The sequence below is a fragment of the Mustela nivalis genome (assembly GCF_964662115.1).
Source record: "Mustela nivalis genome assembly, chromosome: 13".
Taxonomy (NCBI): domain Eukaryota; kingdom Metazoa; phylum Chordata; class Mammalia; order Carnivora; family Mustelidae; genus Mustela; species Mustela nivalis.
In genome coordinates this window covers 81,093,644-81,108,662 of record NC_139032.1, presented here as the reverse complement: position 1 = coordinate 81,108,662, position 15,019 = coordinate 81,093,644, and the positions used below count along the sequence as shown (strand labels likewise).

Below are 15,019 nucleotides of genomic sequence, written 5' to 3'. Positions count from 1 at the left end.
TGTCCTGAAGCCACCTCCCTTCAGCCCTGCAATCCTGGAAGTACCCTCCTCTGGGCTCCCCTGCAAGGACTAGTTCCCTTTTCCAAAAAATCACTTAAGGAATTTGAAGAGAGAGGGAGGGAAGAGTGTTCTAAGACTTTTCTCCCAGGGTGCAAAATAGGAGCATGATCTTCCTTGTTTCATGTATTCATTCAACAAACATGGGTTCAAGGGCACCTGGGTGGCTCAGTCATTAAGGGTCTGCCTTTGGCTCAGGTCATGATCCCAGCACCCTGGGATCAAGCCCAGCATCTGGCTCCCTGTTCAGCCGGGAGCCTGCTTCTCCCTCACCCACTCCCCCTGCTTGTGTTCTCTCTTGTTGTCAAATTAATTAATTAATTAATTAAATCTTTTAAAAAAGGAAAGAAAAACAAAACATGTGTTCAATTCCTGAGCTAGTGGCCAAGGCTAAAGGCCAAGGTGAAGACGTAACTTCATTCGACACTGACTGTGTGCCGGAAAGGAATGTGGCTGTGACCGCTGCTTTCCCAGACATCACAGTCTAGCCGGGAAGCCCGGCAGCAGCTTTCCTAGTGCTCGGTTGATGCTCAAGGGAGGCCAGGAGACCTATAGGAGGACACAGAGTTAAGAAACGGGGTTGGGCTAGGGCGCCTGGCATGCCTCTCTTGATCTCAGGGTCATGAGTTCGAGCCCCATGCTGGGTGAAGAGATTTACTAAAAAATAAATAAACTTTAAAAGGTGGGAGTTGGTGGGGGGGTGGTTGCGGTGTGCGCCTGGCTGGCTCAGTCAGGAGAGCATATGACTCTTGATCTCGGGTCGTGAGTTCATGCCACATGTCGGGTGTAAAGATTACTTAAATAAATAAACTTTAAAAAAGACGAGGTGGGGGTTGGGGATGGAAGTATTTGAAGCAGAAAACATGCAAGTGCAACACTCTGGAGAGAGTGAGAGCCTGGTGTGTGTGAGGAACTGGAAAAAAAAGATAATGAAGTTCAAGCTTCGGGTGTGCAGGGCAGAGGGAAGATGGGGGTGGGGGAACAGAGGTCGCCAGGGCCCCAATCATAAAGGGCCCTCCTTAAAATTGCTGGCACTTCTCCCTGAGGCTCCAGGAGCCGTAGGGTGGGGGGGACCACGCTGGAGGGACCCCCTGCATACCACATGGGAATATTTTAAGTAGTTGCACAGTTCTGAATGCCTCATGCATAGCAACTCAGCTTATCCACATCAGCCCCCACGAGGGAGGCAAACACTCCAGGCCCACGATCCCTTCCTCACAATGCTGAAATCCCCAAAGCTTCAATGACCAAAAGGTTTTTACACGGATTTGGAGACAAACTGTGTGGTGCCCAAGTGACTTGAACCAAGCAGAAGTTATTTTTGTTCATTTCCCTGCCTGGTTTGGGAAATGGAAAATTGGAAAATATTCATGTTTTGTTGGGAAAAAAAATATGAATTTGATTTAAGAAATGCCCCAGACCCCACCGGGTGGTGGTACAGTGTATGCGTTATGTTCTCTACTAGACTTTATTCTCGGGGAAGTTCGGAAACCCTCTGACTTCACACCTGAATAAGGGACTCTGGGCTTATACTAGAACCCTCATTTCACAGAGGAGAAAACCATACAGAGTGGAAGTGATTTGCTCAAGATCACACAGCAAGGTGGGGTCAGTCTGATTTCGGTCTGACATCCCGTCTTTTGGTTCTTTATGCTCTGAAATGGGGGTCTGAGCCTGACCCCGGGGACAAAGGGTCCTGCGCGACAGAGGGAGAGCAGACATTGATGAGAATGTGAATGAGGTGTTGCGGGGGGGTGGGGGGGGCCGGGAGGGGGTCTATGGCCTCTGACCTCCCGCTGTGCCTGTGAGCAATGTTAGTTCCCTTCCACAGGTGGTGGTGCCAGCATCAGAAACGGGAGCCATCTTGGCCAAAGTCCTGTGGCAAGAGAGTCACAGAGGAGGGAACGGGGCTTGGGGCTACAGTCCCCAGAAAGCTGGCCTTCCCACTGTCCTGAGGACAGTCAAGAAGGAAGCTCGAGCTGCACCTGGTGCTGCTGAAGAATGGGATCCCAGCAAAAGGTAGGTCCAGGTCAAGAGCCCGTAGCCCCAGGCTGCCCGGCAGTAGAGACCTGGTGCCCTGGTATTACCCTGTCTGACAGCCCCCATCCCATCTCCAACTCCAGCAGGACTGCCTCCGCCACACCTCTGCCTCCTCTGCCTATTCTCAGAGTCAGTGCCCAGCCCCCTCCAGGAAGCCTTCCCTGATCATTCTGAGCCGAGCTGCTGGCTTCTTGATATTTGAACCCTCTGACCATGCCTTCTTCACTCTCCTTCACTAACCAAGTATTTTAGCCTCACTTGCCCAGAGATGAATAAGGAACCACCTGAAGGAGATGAGGTTTGGGACGCACAGACCCCTGTGCTGGCAGATCCTCAGGTGTAACGTCCCCATCCTGGGCCTCCCTCCCACCCCCCCTGGAAGTGCACAGCCGTCAGCCCTGGCCTCCTGACCACACACAGCTTACTCCCCACATCACGCTCCAGCCTCGTGCCTGGTATTGAGCCCAGGTCTGCACTCTGAATGTCCCCGAGAGCATCTGGAGGACAGACCCAGATGGCAGGCTGGAGGCCACCTCCGGGGAGAAGCTGCAGGAATCGAAAAGACTAGCCGTAGAAAAGGTGACTTGGCAGAGCACAGTCCCCAGTGCCCCCTCAGGGGGTGTCCCAAGGGAGCACAGGGTCAAGGTTGGGAGAGTTCATGTTCATGGACATCACCTGGCAGCAGGGAGCCAAGGAAGCTGGAAGAGGCTCATTGCAGGGGCGGGGGGTGGCGGGTGGCGGGGGAGTTGCTCCTCATCCCCGGGGAGAACTAGTGAGAACCGTTATCCCTCTCCTCTCCGCAGGAATGTGGTGGAAAGGATTTCATCACCAGACACATAAGGGATCAGGAGCTTTCCGAGACCCAATTTTCAGAACACCCCGCCTCTCCACCCAAAAAAAAACAGCGTAAGAAATCAAGGAAGTAGTGAAGGACCGCTGCCTGGCCTCCAAACTTTCCCACCTGCCTTTTGAGTTTTGTGGGCTGTAGCCAAGCCCACAACGAGGACTATGAAGGCAATAATAATAATAACCATTGCATCCGTTGGGGGCAGAGCTACCGTTCAGCCGGAATGCTCTGCTGAGGCCCTAGGGTCATTAAACCCCGTGAACTGTGTCCCCACCAGTTGCTAAGGAGCCTCTCGGTCCCCAAGCGTCCTGAGCACACCCCTAGGGGCCCACCTGCCTGGGTTATAACGCCACATCCCATTCTTTGCCCAGAAGGCCTGCCTCTGAGCATCCTCGCGTCTAGTTCACCTACAGGAACATCATCCTGAAGGGAGATGCCCTGCCCCCTGGGGCGGCACCCCCTCTGCCAGGGCCCCGTTCCCAAAGCCTGAGCAATCAAGGCCTGCTCCCTCCCTGGGCTGGTGCAAGTGCCCGCCTCCTCCGGGCGCCTCTCCGGCTGCAAACCCAGCTCATTTGCATGTGGATCGTGCCTGCCACCATGGGTGCTGGGGTCAATTGAAACTCAAGAAAAGAGAAGAAATTTATGCAAAACTGTTGATTGCATTTGTATGTAATGAAATCATCCAATATTCATCTGACTATAGAATCTAATCTGAGAAGAGAACTGAAGGACATGAGTGTCACTGCAAAACCGTAATGAGCCACTGTAGTGATTAAAAAAGCTCTTGAGCCTTCTGAAAATCCAGGCAGAAATAGCGTCTAATCAACTCTGAATATAGGAGGCGAGATTGGGCTGGCGCGCTGCGCACGGCCCGCCGCGGCGCTGGGGGTGCGAGGTAAAGCCTGGCGGCCACGGTCTGTGGGTGCCAATCGCCAGGCCACAATCAGCCGAGTCCTCCGTGCACAAAGCAGTCGCCGCCTCTTGCCACGCAGAAGGAGCCCAATCACGGCGGTTGTGAAGAGCGGCTTCGGGCTTTCACCCACCTCTGAAGCCTGGCCAGAGGCCCCGTATGGGTTCCTCGCTCCTGCCCTGGAAGGCAGGGAGGGTTTGGGTCTCTGGGACTGTCACACCTGGACACCCCTAGCGCCCCACCGGCCTGAGTTGGGGAGAGGGTCTGTGTTTCTCCGGATCCCTGGCTCATTACCAAAATGTCACCTCCTCCATGCAGCATTCCCTGACTGCTCCCAAGACACTGGCAACTCCCACCAAACTGTTTAACACACGATGCTCCACCCCTCACCCCTGCTTTGTTTTCCTTCATAGCACTTAGCTCTGCCTGGCATTGTTATTCCTCCATCTGTTTAAAACCATCTGCCTCTTCTAGTAGACTCTGAGCTCTGTGAGGGCAAGGACTTTACTGGAGTTTGTTCGCCACTGTGGAATGTGGAGAACTGGGCTTGACACTCAGTAGATGCTCCTGAATGGTGAACAAGTAAGTCAGTTCAGTGGGCAGTCAAACGTGTGTACTCAGTCTCTCCACAAATACTTGTTGCCTACACAGTGCGTGATGAGTAAAGCAGTCCTGCCCTCTGGCGCTCCCAGTCGGGGCAGAAGGCACACACTGAAGATGTTTACCTATAACCAAATGGGACCCCGGGGGTGCTGGTTCCGTCCAGTGGCTGGAGGAACAGCAGATGGTTCCCAGCTGGGGGAGGGCAGGGAAGGCTGCCAGGAAGCAGGGAAATGAGGTGGCAATCTTAAGGATGGACAGGGAGCTTAAGGATGGACAGGAGCGATCCAGGCACGGCTGGGTCTGGAGTGCCCCCCACAGAGGGAATGGCATGTGCAGTCCCCAGAGTGACCAGCATCTGCGGGGACCCAAAGGAAGTCAGAGCCAGAGCCGGCTGGAGCCAGAGCAAGGGAGAGCCTGGTGGGACATGGGGCTGGAAATACGGTCCAAGTCACACCTCGCAATTAAGAGCCTGCTGGGGTTTTTTCCTGGAGATGACCCGGAGCCTGTGGCAGGGAGCAGCATGACTTGCATTTTGTCACCGTATGGAGAACCGGTCAGGGGGCAGCTCTGAAGGAACACACCTGGGCGAGGGGCTGTTCACATACCCTGGCGATGCAAGATCCCGGGGGGCCTCTGAGCAAGGCCAGGTCATGCCAAAAGCTGTTTTAAGATGATGAATCTGACAGCAAAATATGGAGCAGAAGAAGGGACCCCCGGTGGGAGGCAAATTCATTATCACTCATTCATTCATTCATGCAAGCATTCATTCATTCAGCCTTCCAGCCCTTCCCCATGTGCTAATCTACAGTTTCCAAACTGCCCTGGGTTTGCCTACCAGGTGACCGATTATTAAAACGGTTCTAAAGCTGGAGTCAGTAGCTTCTGAGAATCTGAGGGATTCTGTGCCTCATAAGGCTGCTTTTTTTGGCCTGGACTTCCTGACATCAAAAAGGCCTTGTGAGTCATTGGCCTTCTTTAGGCCTTAAACTCATCAGTACAAAGAGAGAGCCTCCCGAGATGATCTCTTGGTTCCCTCCCTGTTCCCCAAAGTCTGCAGCTCTAGGTCCCCTGAAGGCACTCCAAGAGGACAAAGTCCAGTGGAATGAAGGTCCTGAGGTGAGGTCTGCCCTGCTTTATGGGAGCCAGGGGAGCTCCCGGCCCAGCCCTGCCACTCACTTGTTCTGCTGTGAATGAATGTGCTCTACCCTCTCTGTGCCTTGGTCTCCACCCAGCTGCTGCCTCCTTCCCGGGAGTGGAGGGGGGCAGGGTTTCAACTGGCACACAAGGCTCCTTCTGGGCTGCTGCCCACACTAGACCCCCCCTTACAATGGAATTCCAGGAAACTACCCTTCAAAAACAAACAAAGGCGGGGCGGGGGGAGTTGCATAGGGAGAGCAATGCATCCCCACTGCCCACACCACACACACACACCCCCACCTCACAGGTCAAGCTGGAGTCCCAGGTCCAACACTCAGGGCCATCCTATGACCTCGAGCAAGTCATTTAGACTCTCTGAGTCCTCATCAGTAACACAGGGGGTCTGAGAATCAAGTTAGACCCTGTAGCTCGGGGCAGAGCACGGACTAAGTGCTCAGGAGGTGGGGCTGGGGTTAGGGTTGGGCCACGCCTGCCTGGATGGCAGAGCAAGACTCCTCCATCTTCCTCCTTCGGCCTCTGCTACAGCTGGGATTCACTGGGGGTCAGCGGAATTCAGGGATTCTTTTAACAGGTGGATTTGGTGGGAGGAGCCAAACACCTGGGCCTCACTAGAGGGGGGAGAGATGGGACGCCCCCCCACCCCAGCTTTAGGCTTTGTAGCAATGGTGCCCCCCAACACTAGCTAGGATCAGGGGATTTCCTGATCACAGCAAACAAGACCTCCCAAACATTTTTGAATAGAAGCTACCACCCCCTAGATCCCCATTCTAGAAGGAATACTTTGACTTTCAGGAACCCACTCCTCTCTCCCTAAAATTAATTATGGATATTGGATCTAAGAAGTCATCAGAGCCTTGGTGGTTTGCCTCCTCAGGTGGTAGATGGGAGAGCTAAATCCAGTCTCACAGACATCCCTGGGAGCTGCCTCTGTGCTGGTCCTATACTGGAAGTCCCTGTCCCCCAGGGCTCCTATCCAATGGGGAAGACAGTCCATGAACATCACCAAAGGCAACACAAGACGGAAAGTGCTTTGAGCCCTGAGAGACTGAGACCAGGGAAAAGGGAGACCACCTCTGATAAGTAGATTCCCGGAAGGCTTCCTGTAGGAAGTGGCATTGAGCTGGGTCTGAAGGATAGCTAAGATGTGTCTCTTTCTCTCTCTGGAGGAAAAAAAAAAAAATTGAAACAAAACGAGAAAACAAAGGAATAACCACTTCTATTTTCACAACCCCAAGTTAACACTTGGCCAAGTTTTCATTTTGATCCACATACATGAAATGACTTTCTGGTAACTTTAAGTTCTTCCCCTTGTCCCCAGTGGCAATTTCCATTATGAATTTGGTAAATATCCCTTCACAACTCTGCCTCTAAAATAATTAATTTATAGTGCAAAATAGGGTCAGGAATAATTTTTTTTAATTACTTCGTGTCATTCCAGTTTACATAAGGGGTGTCACACTGTCTCTGCGATTCTGTTTGCTTTTTCCACTGCCCGTTATGTTTCGGGGGCTCTCTGGTTCAAACACATGGCTGGGGCTTCCCCACGGCATCCTACGGATGCACCGTGCTTATGTACTCCTGGACTCGGTCGGGTTTCCACGGATCGAGGTCATCCAGGGAGGCATTTCAGGTAGAGGAAGCAGCAGCAGCAAAGGCTCAAGGATGGGAAAAGTGGGGGGGCGCATCTGGGGGGCTGGCAGGAGTCCAGGGTGGAGGGAGCACCAGCCGTGTGTGGGGATGCTGAGGGAGGCCTCAAGCCCCAGGCCAGGAATCCACTGCTGGCATGCTGGCCATCTGGGAGTGTGGGGACAGACCCCCCCCCTTAGAACCGCCCTCCACAATAATTCCACTTATCCACCCTCCAAGTCCTCCCTAGGGAGGCCTCTGTTACTCTTTCCATTAATTGTCTCATTAATGACCCACTGAAGTCAAGTACCCATTGTTCTCTGGGCCTGGGGCAGCCTCCCCGGCTTTCTACCCTGGGGGATTTGTAAACGTCTTTCCTTCCCCGCTTTCCTTTGGCAGGCGTCCTTATCTGGTCCCTGCAGCCCTGGCCCAGGCTGCTGCTGCCCCTTCCTCCACCCACACCCTGCCCACGGCCTGCCCCGCCGCGGCCTCCACCTCCACCAGCTCCTAGCGCGCTCGCCCCCTCGCCTCCCTCTGCCTCACTCCGTCTCCACTCTCTGCACGTCTCTTCCCGGTTTTCTGTTCCCTTTTCTCTTTTCTTCCTTTCTTCTTCTCTCTCCCTTAACTGTGTTTCTCTCCCTGGATTTCGGCTGCTTTCTCTCTTCGCATGTATTTATCTCCCTCTGTGTCTCTATCTCCGTGTCTCTCTCTGGGGGTCTTGGAAAATCTCTTCAGGATGATCGCCTCATTCTTAACCCTCTGTTTCTTTCCGTCTTTGTCTCCGTCTCTCATCTGTCACTACCTGCTGACTGTGTTGTGTGTCTCTCTTTGTCTCTCTGATTCTGCCTCTTTCTCCCTCCCTCTGGCCTTTGTGCATCTCTCTGTCTCTCCCTCTCTGTTTGTCTCATGTCTGTCTCTCTCCTCTCTCCGACTCACCTCTCCCTAGCCGTCCCTCCTCCCGTGGGTCTCTGAACCTTCCTGATTGACTATTGTCCTGTTTCCAACCCCACTGCCTGCTCACCCACTGGGTCCCTGACACCCACACTGGTTGGAGTTTCCCTCTGTTGCCTTGTTCCCTGGTTACCCCTCCGGCTTCCCTTGGGTGATGGTGTCAGGACAGCAGTGCTAGGAGTAGGCGTGACATCCCGTAGCTAGCAGACTTCGGGATTCATTCATCTGTTAGGTTAAAAACAAAACAAAGCCAAAAGAAAAAAAAAAAAAAAACCCACAAAACCCGAGGTGACCAATAGAGGGTGTTTATCTTTCTAAATGGGATTTTTTTTTTTCTAGAATCACCAACTTCTTCTCATTCTGTAATATAAAGAACACTTTAAGACCAGCAGTGAAAGCAGCAAAAGCAAGATCTAACAGTAATAGAATAGTCCTTTAAGTGAAATCCATATAATTTTATGAAAACATTTGCAACATTATGTGTATTTTACTTATTCTGCCCCAAATGCATGACGCTATTGTCGGGGACCTGTCCAGTCAGAAACCACTGCTCTTGTGCAAGCCCCTCACTGGACCCATGGGGAAACGGAGTGACTTTTGCTTTGGGTAGAAAAGGCAAGACTGGGACAGGACCCTTAGCTCTTGGCCAGTTGGCCACTCCCTCATCCCATGGGGCCCCTCTGGTCTCTTCATTGACAGAACTTCCGGAGGCTGCCTGGCTGGGGGTGGGGGGGGGGTGGCAGACACCAGACCCCTGCATTCTGTGCCTTCCTCTGGTCCTATGTGTCTCTGAACAATTTAACCCCTTGCTGTGCTTCACTTTCCTCATTTGTAAAATAAGCAAAAATAATAACTAGCTTCCTAGTTATTATAGAACTACTAGCCTCACGCACAGGAGAGGTCCAGGACTGTTAGCCACGATTAGTATTATTATCACAAAGTGGAGGGGGGTAATTTGGGCCGAGGCTAGAGCCTGGGAGAGGAGGCACATGTACCCCCCCACCCCAGGGTGGAGGGGGGGTGGTCAGGCTGAGAGCCGAATGTCACGGGGAATACCGGCCTGGGACCCCAGCAAGGCTGCTCTGCGGGGCCGAGGGTGGCACGGCACCCTGCCTCTTCAGGAACCCACCCAGCTTGTTCAGGCACCCCAAGCCCAGGAGCCAGCATTCCAGTCACGGACATGGGCACTCCCAGAGGGAGCAAAGGCGAAGCTTCAGGTGGCATTCATGGCTACAGAGGCGAGCAAGGGGGACCCTGGACAGGAGAGGAGCAGGGTGGACGCCAGTGACCATGGACACCATGGGAGGCAGCCTTCAGATGCCCAGAAATCATGGAGGCTGACTCAGCGGATGAGGTTGGAGGTCTGAGCAAACAGGTGAGAGTAATTAGGGAAACTTTGGGTTATTGATGTAAATTGACTTCATTTGTATTCAAGGCCAGGCAGGCCCATTACAATTGGACAAACATTTCCTTAACAGCTGCTCCGAGCCAAGCACTGTCCTGGGCAGGGGATGCACGGAGGAGAAGAACAGGCAATGTTCTTTCCAGGGATTCACACGAGGCTGTCTTGTGCTGGTGGTGGTCTGCCTCTGAGGAAGGCCAGACACAGGGCAAGGCCAGCCTGAAACATTTGACGCTTAATATTCCCCGGTGCGTACCACTCCAGGATGTGCCCGGAAAGGAGAGCGCTTTGAAGGTAGAACTGATGTGACCTGCTGACCTCCTGGATGAGAGCCTGAGGGACAGGGAGGTGCGGGTGGCTCCCAGTGTCTTGGCTTGGCACCTGGGTGGACAGCGAAGGCATTCCCGAGAGGCAGCGTGGGACAGCCAGCGGGCCTGGTGGGCACATGTATTCCGGAGGGGGTGGGCTGAGTTTGGGGCGCTTGAGGCATACACAGGTCAATGGGCGCACACGCATTAGGGGTCAGGAGAAACATCAAGACAGAGAAATGAATGAGTGTAAGGATTAGGACCAGAAGGAGCTGAGAAGGCTAGAAAAATTTTGCCTCTTGGGCAGGGCAGTGATCTAAGGCAGCGCCGAGCAGGCAAACAGCCTGAGACAACACATGGAGGGGAAAGAAAGCGGCACAAAAATTCAGAGAAGGTAATAACAGCATTGAGCTTAAGCACTAGTTGCCTTAGGGTAGATGTGAGAGGCGAACCACAACTGAAGAGCTACGGAGGCTTAGATGGCAGAAGTTACCGCACGCCAGGTGAAGTCTGTACACAATTCGGCGTCAACTGGGAGCCATTGAGGGGTGTGGAGCAGGAGAGTGGGGTGACCAAGGCTATGTCTGAGCTTGAGCTAACCTGACAGCATGTGACGAATTAAAACAAAGACCAGAACAGAGAAATATGAGAGACAGGGATCGCCGCTTCTTTGTTCCTTCAAAGCAGTTCACTTGAGTTTGTTCACTCAAGCAGTGAGCCTTCTCTGTGCAGAAGCAACCCTTCTCCTCAACCTAACACCTAGCCGCTTATCTCCTAAGGGTTCAGACACCCAACCACCTAGCATTAATACTGCATGCAAGAAAAAAAAAAAGAAGAAGAAGAAGAGTAACTGTAGGCTTCTACTTAACATTTCAGGATTATCGGTACATGTGCATGAGTTTGGTCACCTCCTAAAAGAAACGAAGTTTCATACAAACATGCAATGGAACACTATTCAGCCTCAAAAAGGAAAGACATTCTGACACCTGCTATGATGTGGATGAACCTGGAGGAAGCTGTGCCGAGTGAAAGAAGCCAGACGCAAACACTGAGAGAGTTCTGGAGGCCTCCTCCTTGCATGATGTGAATGTACGTGCTCCTGCTGAACTGCGTGCTTACAAATGGTTAAGGCGGCAAAGGTTACAGATATTTTGTCACAATTAAAGATAGAGGTCATTTTCTAAAGAAGCTTCCAAATGGATTACAGAACAAAACCCAGCTCTAAAACAGAAACCACGCCTAGAACAGTCATTTAGAAGCCTACAGGTAGGGGCGCCTGGGTGGCTCAGTGGGTTAAGCCTCTGCCTTCGGCTCAGGTCATGATCTCAGGGTTCTGGGATCAGCCCCGCATCGGGCTCTCTGCTCAGCAGGGAGCCTGCTTCCTCCTCTCTCTCTCTGCCTGCTTGTGATCTCTATCTGTCAAATAAATAAATAAACTCTTTAAAAAAAAGAAAAAAGAAAAAAGAAACCTACAGGTAAAGGAATGGGAAAGCTACACCAAGCAAATGTAAACAAGAAGCAAGTGGGGGCTGGGTGCTTGATAGAGGACAGACTCCAACTCAGACTGCAAGCATCGAGTGAGATGAAGACGAGCAGAGTCAGGCTCTCCGGGCACCAGACAACTCGCAGGAAGGCATCCAGCAGAAATTACAGAAAGTGCAAGAAGCAATACGAATGCTAGTAATAGGAGACTGAAACACACCAAAAGGCTGAAAAGGAATACAGAAAACCTAATAGAATCTATAAAGTACATTTCCCTTGTACAAATCAAAATTTGTACACCCCTCCCCCCACCACACAGAGATGATACCCTTTAGTGCACATCATGGAAACTGACCACGTATTAGAGCAAAGAAAACCAGAAAGCTTCGCTCAATGCTTTCAAGGGGATAGAGGATGTAGGAGCACTTTGAAAACAGAAAGGGACCAAGCCAGTATCAGTTATTCGTGCCATCGACGCGATTTCTGTCGTTACTGTCATTACCCGCTGGTTCTCTTTCAAGTTCTAGGGGAGTCTGCCCAGCAGGTGGGAGGTGGAAATATGCCAATATAAACCTTCCCCGTCATCCCTTCTGGGTTACGGTGTGCCGTCTCCCATGCAGCTTTCAAAACACACCTTTATTAGAAATAGTTAATTGTTTTATGAGAGGGGGCTTTCTGCTTCTATCACCTTCGGGGCCTGGAGCAGAGCATTGTGAGTAAGCTTTCTTGAAGACTTACCAACTGAAGTGCCACCGAGTAAGAACCGACTTCAAAGTCAGATCTGAGTTTCAAACTGACAAGCTGAATGCCCATTCTGAACCTTGGTTTTCTCGTATGTAAACAGATAGGAGCAGTAGTGACACCAGCTGACACTGTTCAGACGTTTAAATGTAGTAACTCATGTGAAGGGTCAGGCAGGGGACCTGCTCTACGGTACGCATGCAGTAAAGGTTAGTCTGAGGTTGAGGAAAAGTAGGTAAAACTCACCAAAACAGATGAACTTAGACTAGAGGTTCTTTTTTCTCAAAAAGCAGGAAAGTCATCTTTAAATGAAAACATCCTCCAATGCACGTAAAATGATTTTTTCAAGATTCATTTATGTATTTGAGGGGGGTGGGTCAGGAGGCAAAGGAAGAGGGAGAAAGAGGCCCAAGCAGATTCATGCCTGGAGCCCCACATCGGGTTCAATCCCATGACTCCGAGTTCAAGACCTAAGCCGAAACCAAGAGTCAGACACCCAAAGCGACAGTACCACCCAGGCACCACTATAAAATGATTTTTTAAAATATCATGGGGGTGGCGCACCTGGGTGGCTTAGTCATTGTCTGCCTTTGGCTCAGATCATGAGCTGGCTGGGGGTCCTAGGATCGAGCCCCACATTGGGGTCCCGGCTTCGGTGGAAACCCTGCTTCTCCCTCTGCCACTCTCCCTGCTTGTGTTCCCTCTCTCACTGTGTCTCTCGCTGTCAAATAAATAAATAAAATCTTTAAAAAATAAATCATAGGGGTAGCAGTGAAGTAAGTTAAGGTACATCCATAGTATGGAATAGCACACTGCCATGAAAAAGGGGTGAGTTGTATCTCCAGGTTCACATATGAGTAGGTGGCCATCATGTGTTGTTGCGTTTAAAGAAAAAAAAAAAAAAGCGAGCTTCACAATATGAACAGAATTGTTTCATCCTCTGCTTTTTTAAAAATTATGTTAAGTATACAGGTCTGGAGGGATACACATCTAATCATTAAAGGGGAGTAAGATTGGAAAGTTGGTCTAACTTTTTATATTTCAGTTTCTTTGGTAACTTCTAAAACACACATACACACACACACGAGCATGTAAGAAAGTAAAAAAAAAAAAAAAAAAACAAGACAAAAGTTTTTGAAGTCTCTTTGGTCTGTATGTTTCATGGGACTTGGAAAGCTGGTGAGCTGAATGGAGGAGGAGGTTAATCCTTCTGGCGAGGGTAGGAATTTGCACCCGCAGCTTTTCCTTGTGAAAGAAAGAGGTTCAAGGAAGGAGAAAGGGAGAAGGCATTGCCCCAGCATTGCTCACTACTCAGCAGACCTGAGCAGGTAGTCTCATCCTGGTCCCTGCCACCACCGCAGCCCGACACAGAAGAACAGAGAAACTCTTTGATAAATGTCAACTGAAATACAGCAATCAGCTGAAAGCCATTTGCTGAGCTGTCTGACTGCCCTGGGCTCGAGGTTTTCCTTTATTCATTTATCATGATATACAGCTTTGGCCAACATACACACAGGAGAGAAATTGTTGACATGTGGGACCCAAGTACAGAAAATCTTTCATTTTCCAACCCCTCCCCAACCCCGTCTGTTCACCAAATAAGTTTTTGTTTATTTAAAGACTACAGAGGATTTGGCTGTTAAGAACCAAATGCCTTTGGAGTGGAGTTACAACATAATTTATCATTTCCTCTGTTTATTAAAAAATCCTGCATCTTTGAGAAGCACATTTGCTGTGAGTGGGGGATTTCAGCCATGCCCCCGCCATGTGGCTTACCCCCAAAACGGCTCCTTGATTGCTGCGTCTATCCCTGTCCTGCCCCCACCTGACTTCTGATCATGCGATGGCTACTCAGGGCTGGTGAATGGGGCTGGACTGAGGACAGGTAAGCGGGGCAGGAGACTAGGTTAGCTTCTTTCATTTTTGACCTGATTCTGACCTTGAACCCCAACCGGCTGTGTACACTGCGCTCTACCAGGACAAGCAGAGGGTGAAGAGCAGACTTCCCGCAAGGGACAGGATCTGAGAGGAGGCAGACAGCAAGGAAAAGTCGGATGCGGCTTCGAAGGAGTGCAGCCAGGCCCCAAGCTGCCCAAGTCGTTCCACTCCAAAGGCAGACATCTGGCAAGACGGGAATGAACTTCCTATCTTCCACCCGAGACACTGTGGCTAACGACTTAGTCCAGCATGCTATGCACCCCTCCAAGACAGAGGTCACGTCTTACCCAGTTTTGCGTGCCCAGCACGGAGCACACACGGTACCTGAAACACAGTTGGTGCTCACTGAATGTTCATGAAGTCTGCAGGATGCCATGGGCAGAACACAAGCTTCAGATCAGGCGTCAGCCTGAATCCCAGCTCGGCCACTCGCTAACTATGTAACCCTGGGCAAGAAATTTAACCTCTCTCAAGCTCCCCTGTCTCTGCAAAATGAGTCTGACAATTAATAATGAAACCCTCTATCACTTACTAGGCTTGTTATTTTGGGGGTTATCTAATATTGTCAAGTCTCAGTTTTCCTACTTATAAAATGAAGATAATACATTATCTCACAGGTTTACCAAGATCAAAGGTGATGCCTAGAACTGTCCCTAGCTCTATGTTATGAATAAGAGAATGAAAAGAGAAGAAAAGAGCAGAGAAGAGAAAAAAGAAAAGAATATTACTAGAAAGAAAAAGCCCTTACTTTACCCAGTACCCAAAGATAAGCCACAACAAAGCACTCGTCTGTCAACAACAGGCAGGCCTGCGGGAAACCTATCTCAGTACCAAGTAAATGTTGAGGACAAAGGCAAGAGTAGAAAATGACAGAGTGATGGTGTTATGACTGGAAAGAAAGGAAAAGCAGGCCGTATTCGTTAAGCAGCTACTTTGTACAATTCATTTACAACACA

General features: G+C 50.8%; 2 long non-coding RNA genes across 5 annotated transcripts in view; one reads left to right on the top strand and one right to left on the bottom strand.

Annotated features, from left to right (window-relative positions):
* LOC309846545 overlaps nt 1–15,019 on the bottom strand; it is a 762,900-nt gene that overhangs the window by 666,277 nt on the left and 81,604 nt on the right. The window lies entirely within an intron of this gene.
* On the top strand, nt 1,945–14,425 carry LOC309846192. 4 transcript variants are annotated; one of them, XR_014301776.1, is made up of 4 exons: nt 1,948–2,076; nt 2,901–9,567; nt 9,671–9,888; nt 10,779–14,425. It is a non-coding gene; the product is annotated as an uncharacterized lncRNA (long non-coding RNA). The 4 variants fall into 4 exon arrangements; XR_014301775.1 differs by having other exon boundaries at nt 1,945–2,076; nt 5,508–9,567; nt 9,671–14,425; XR_014301777.1 differs by having other exon boundaries at nt 9,671–14,425.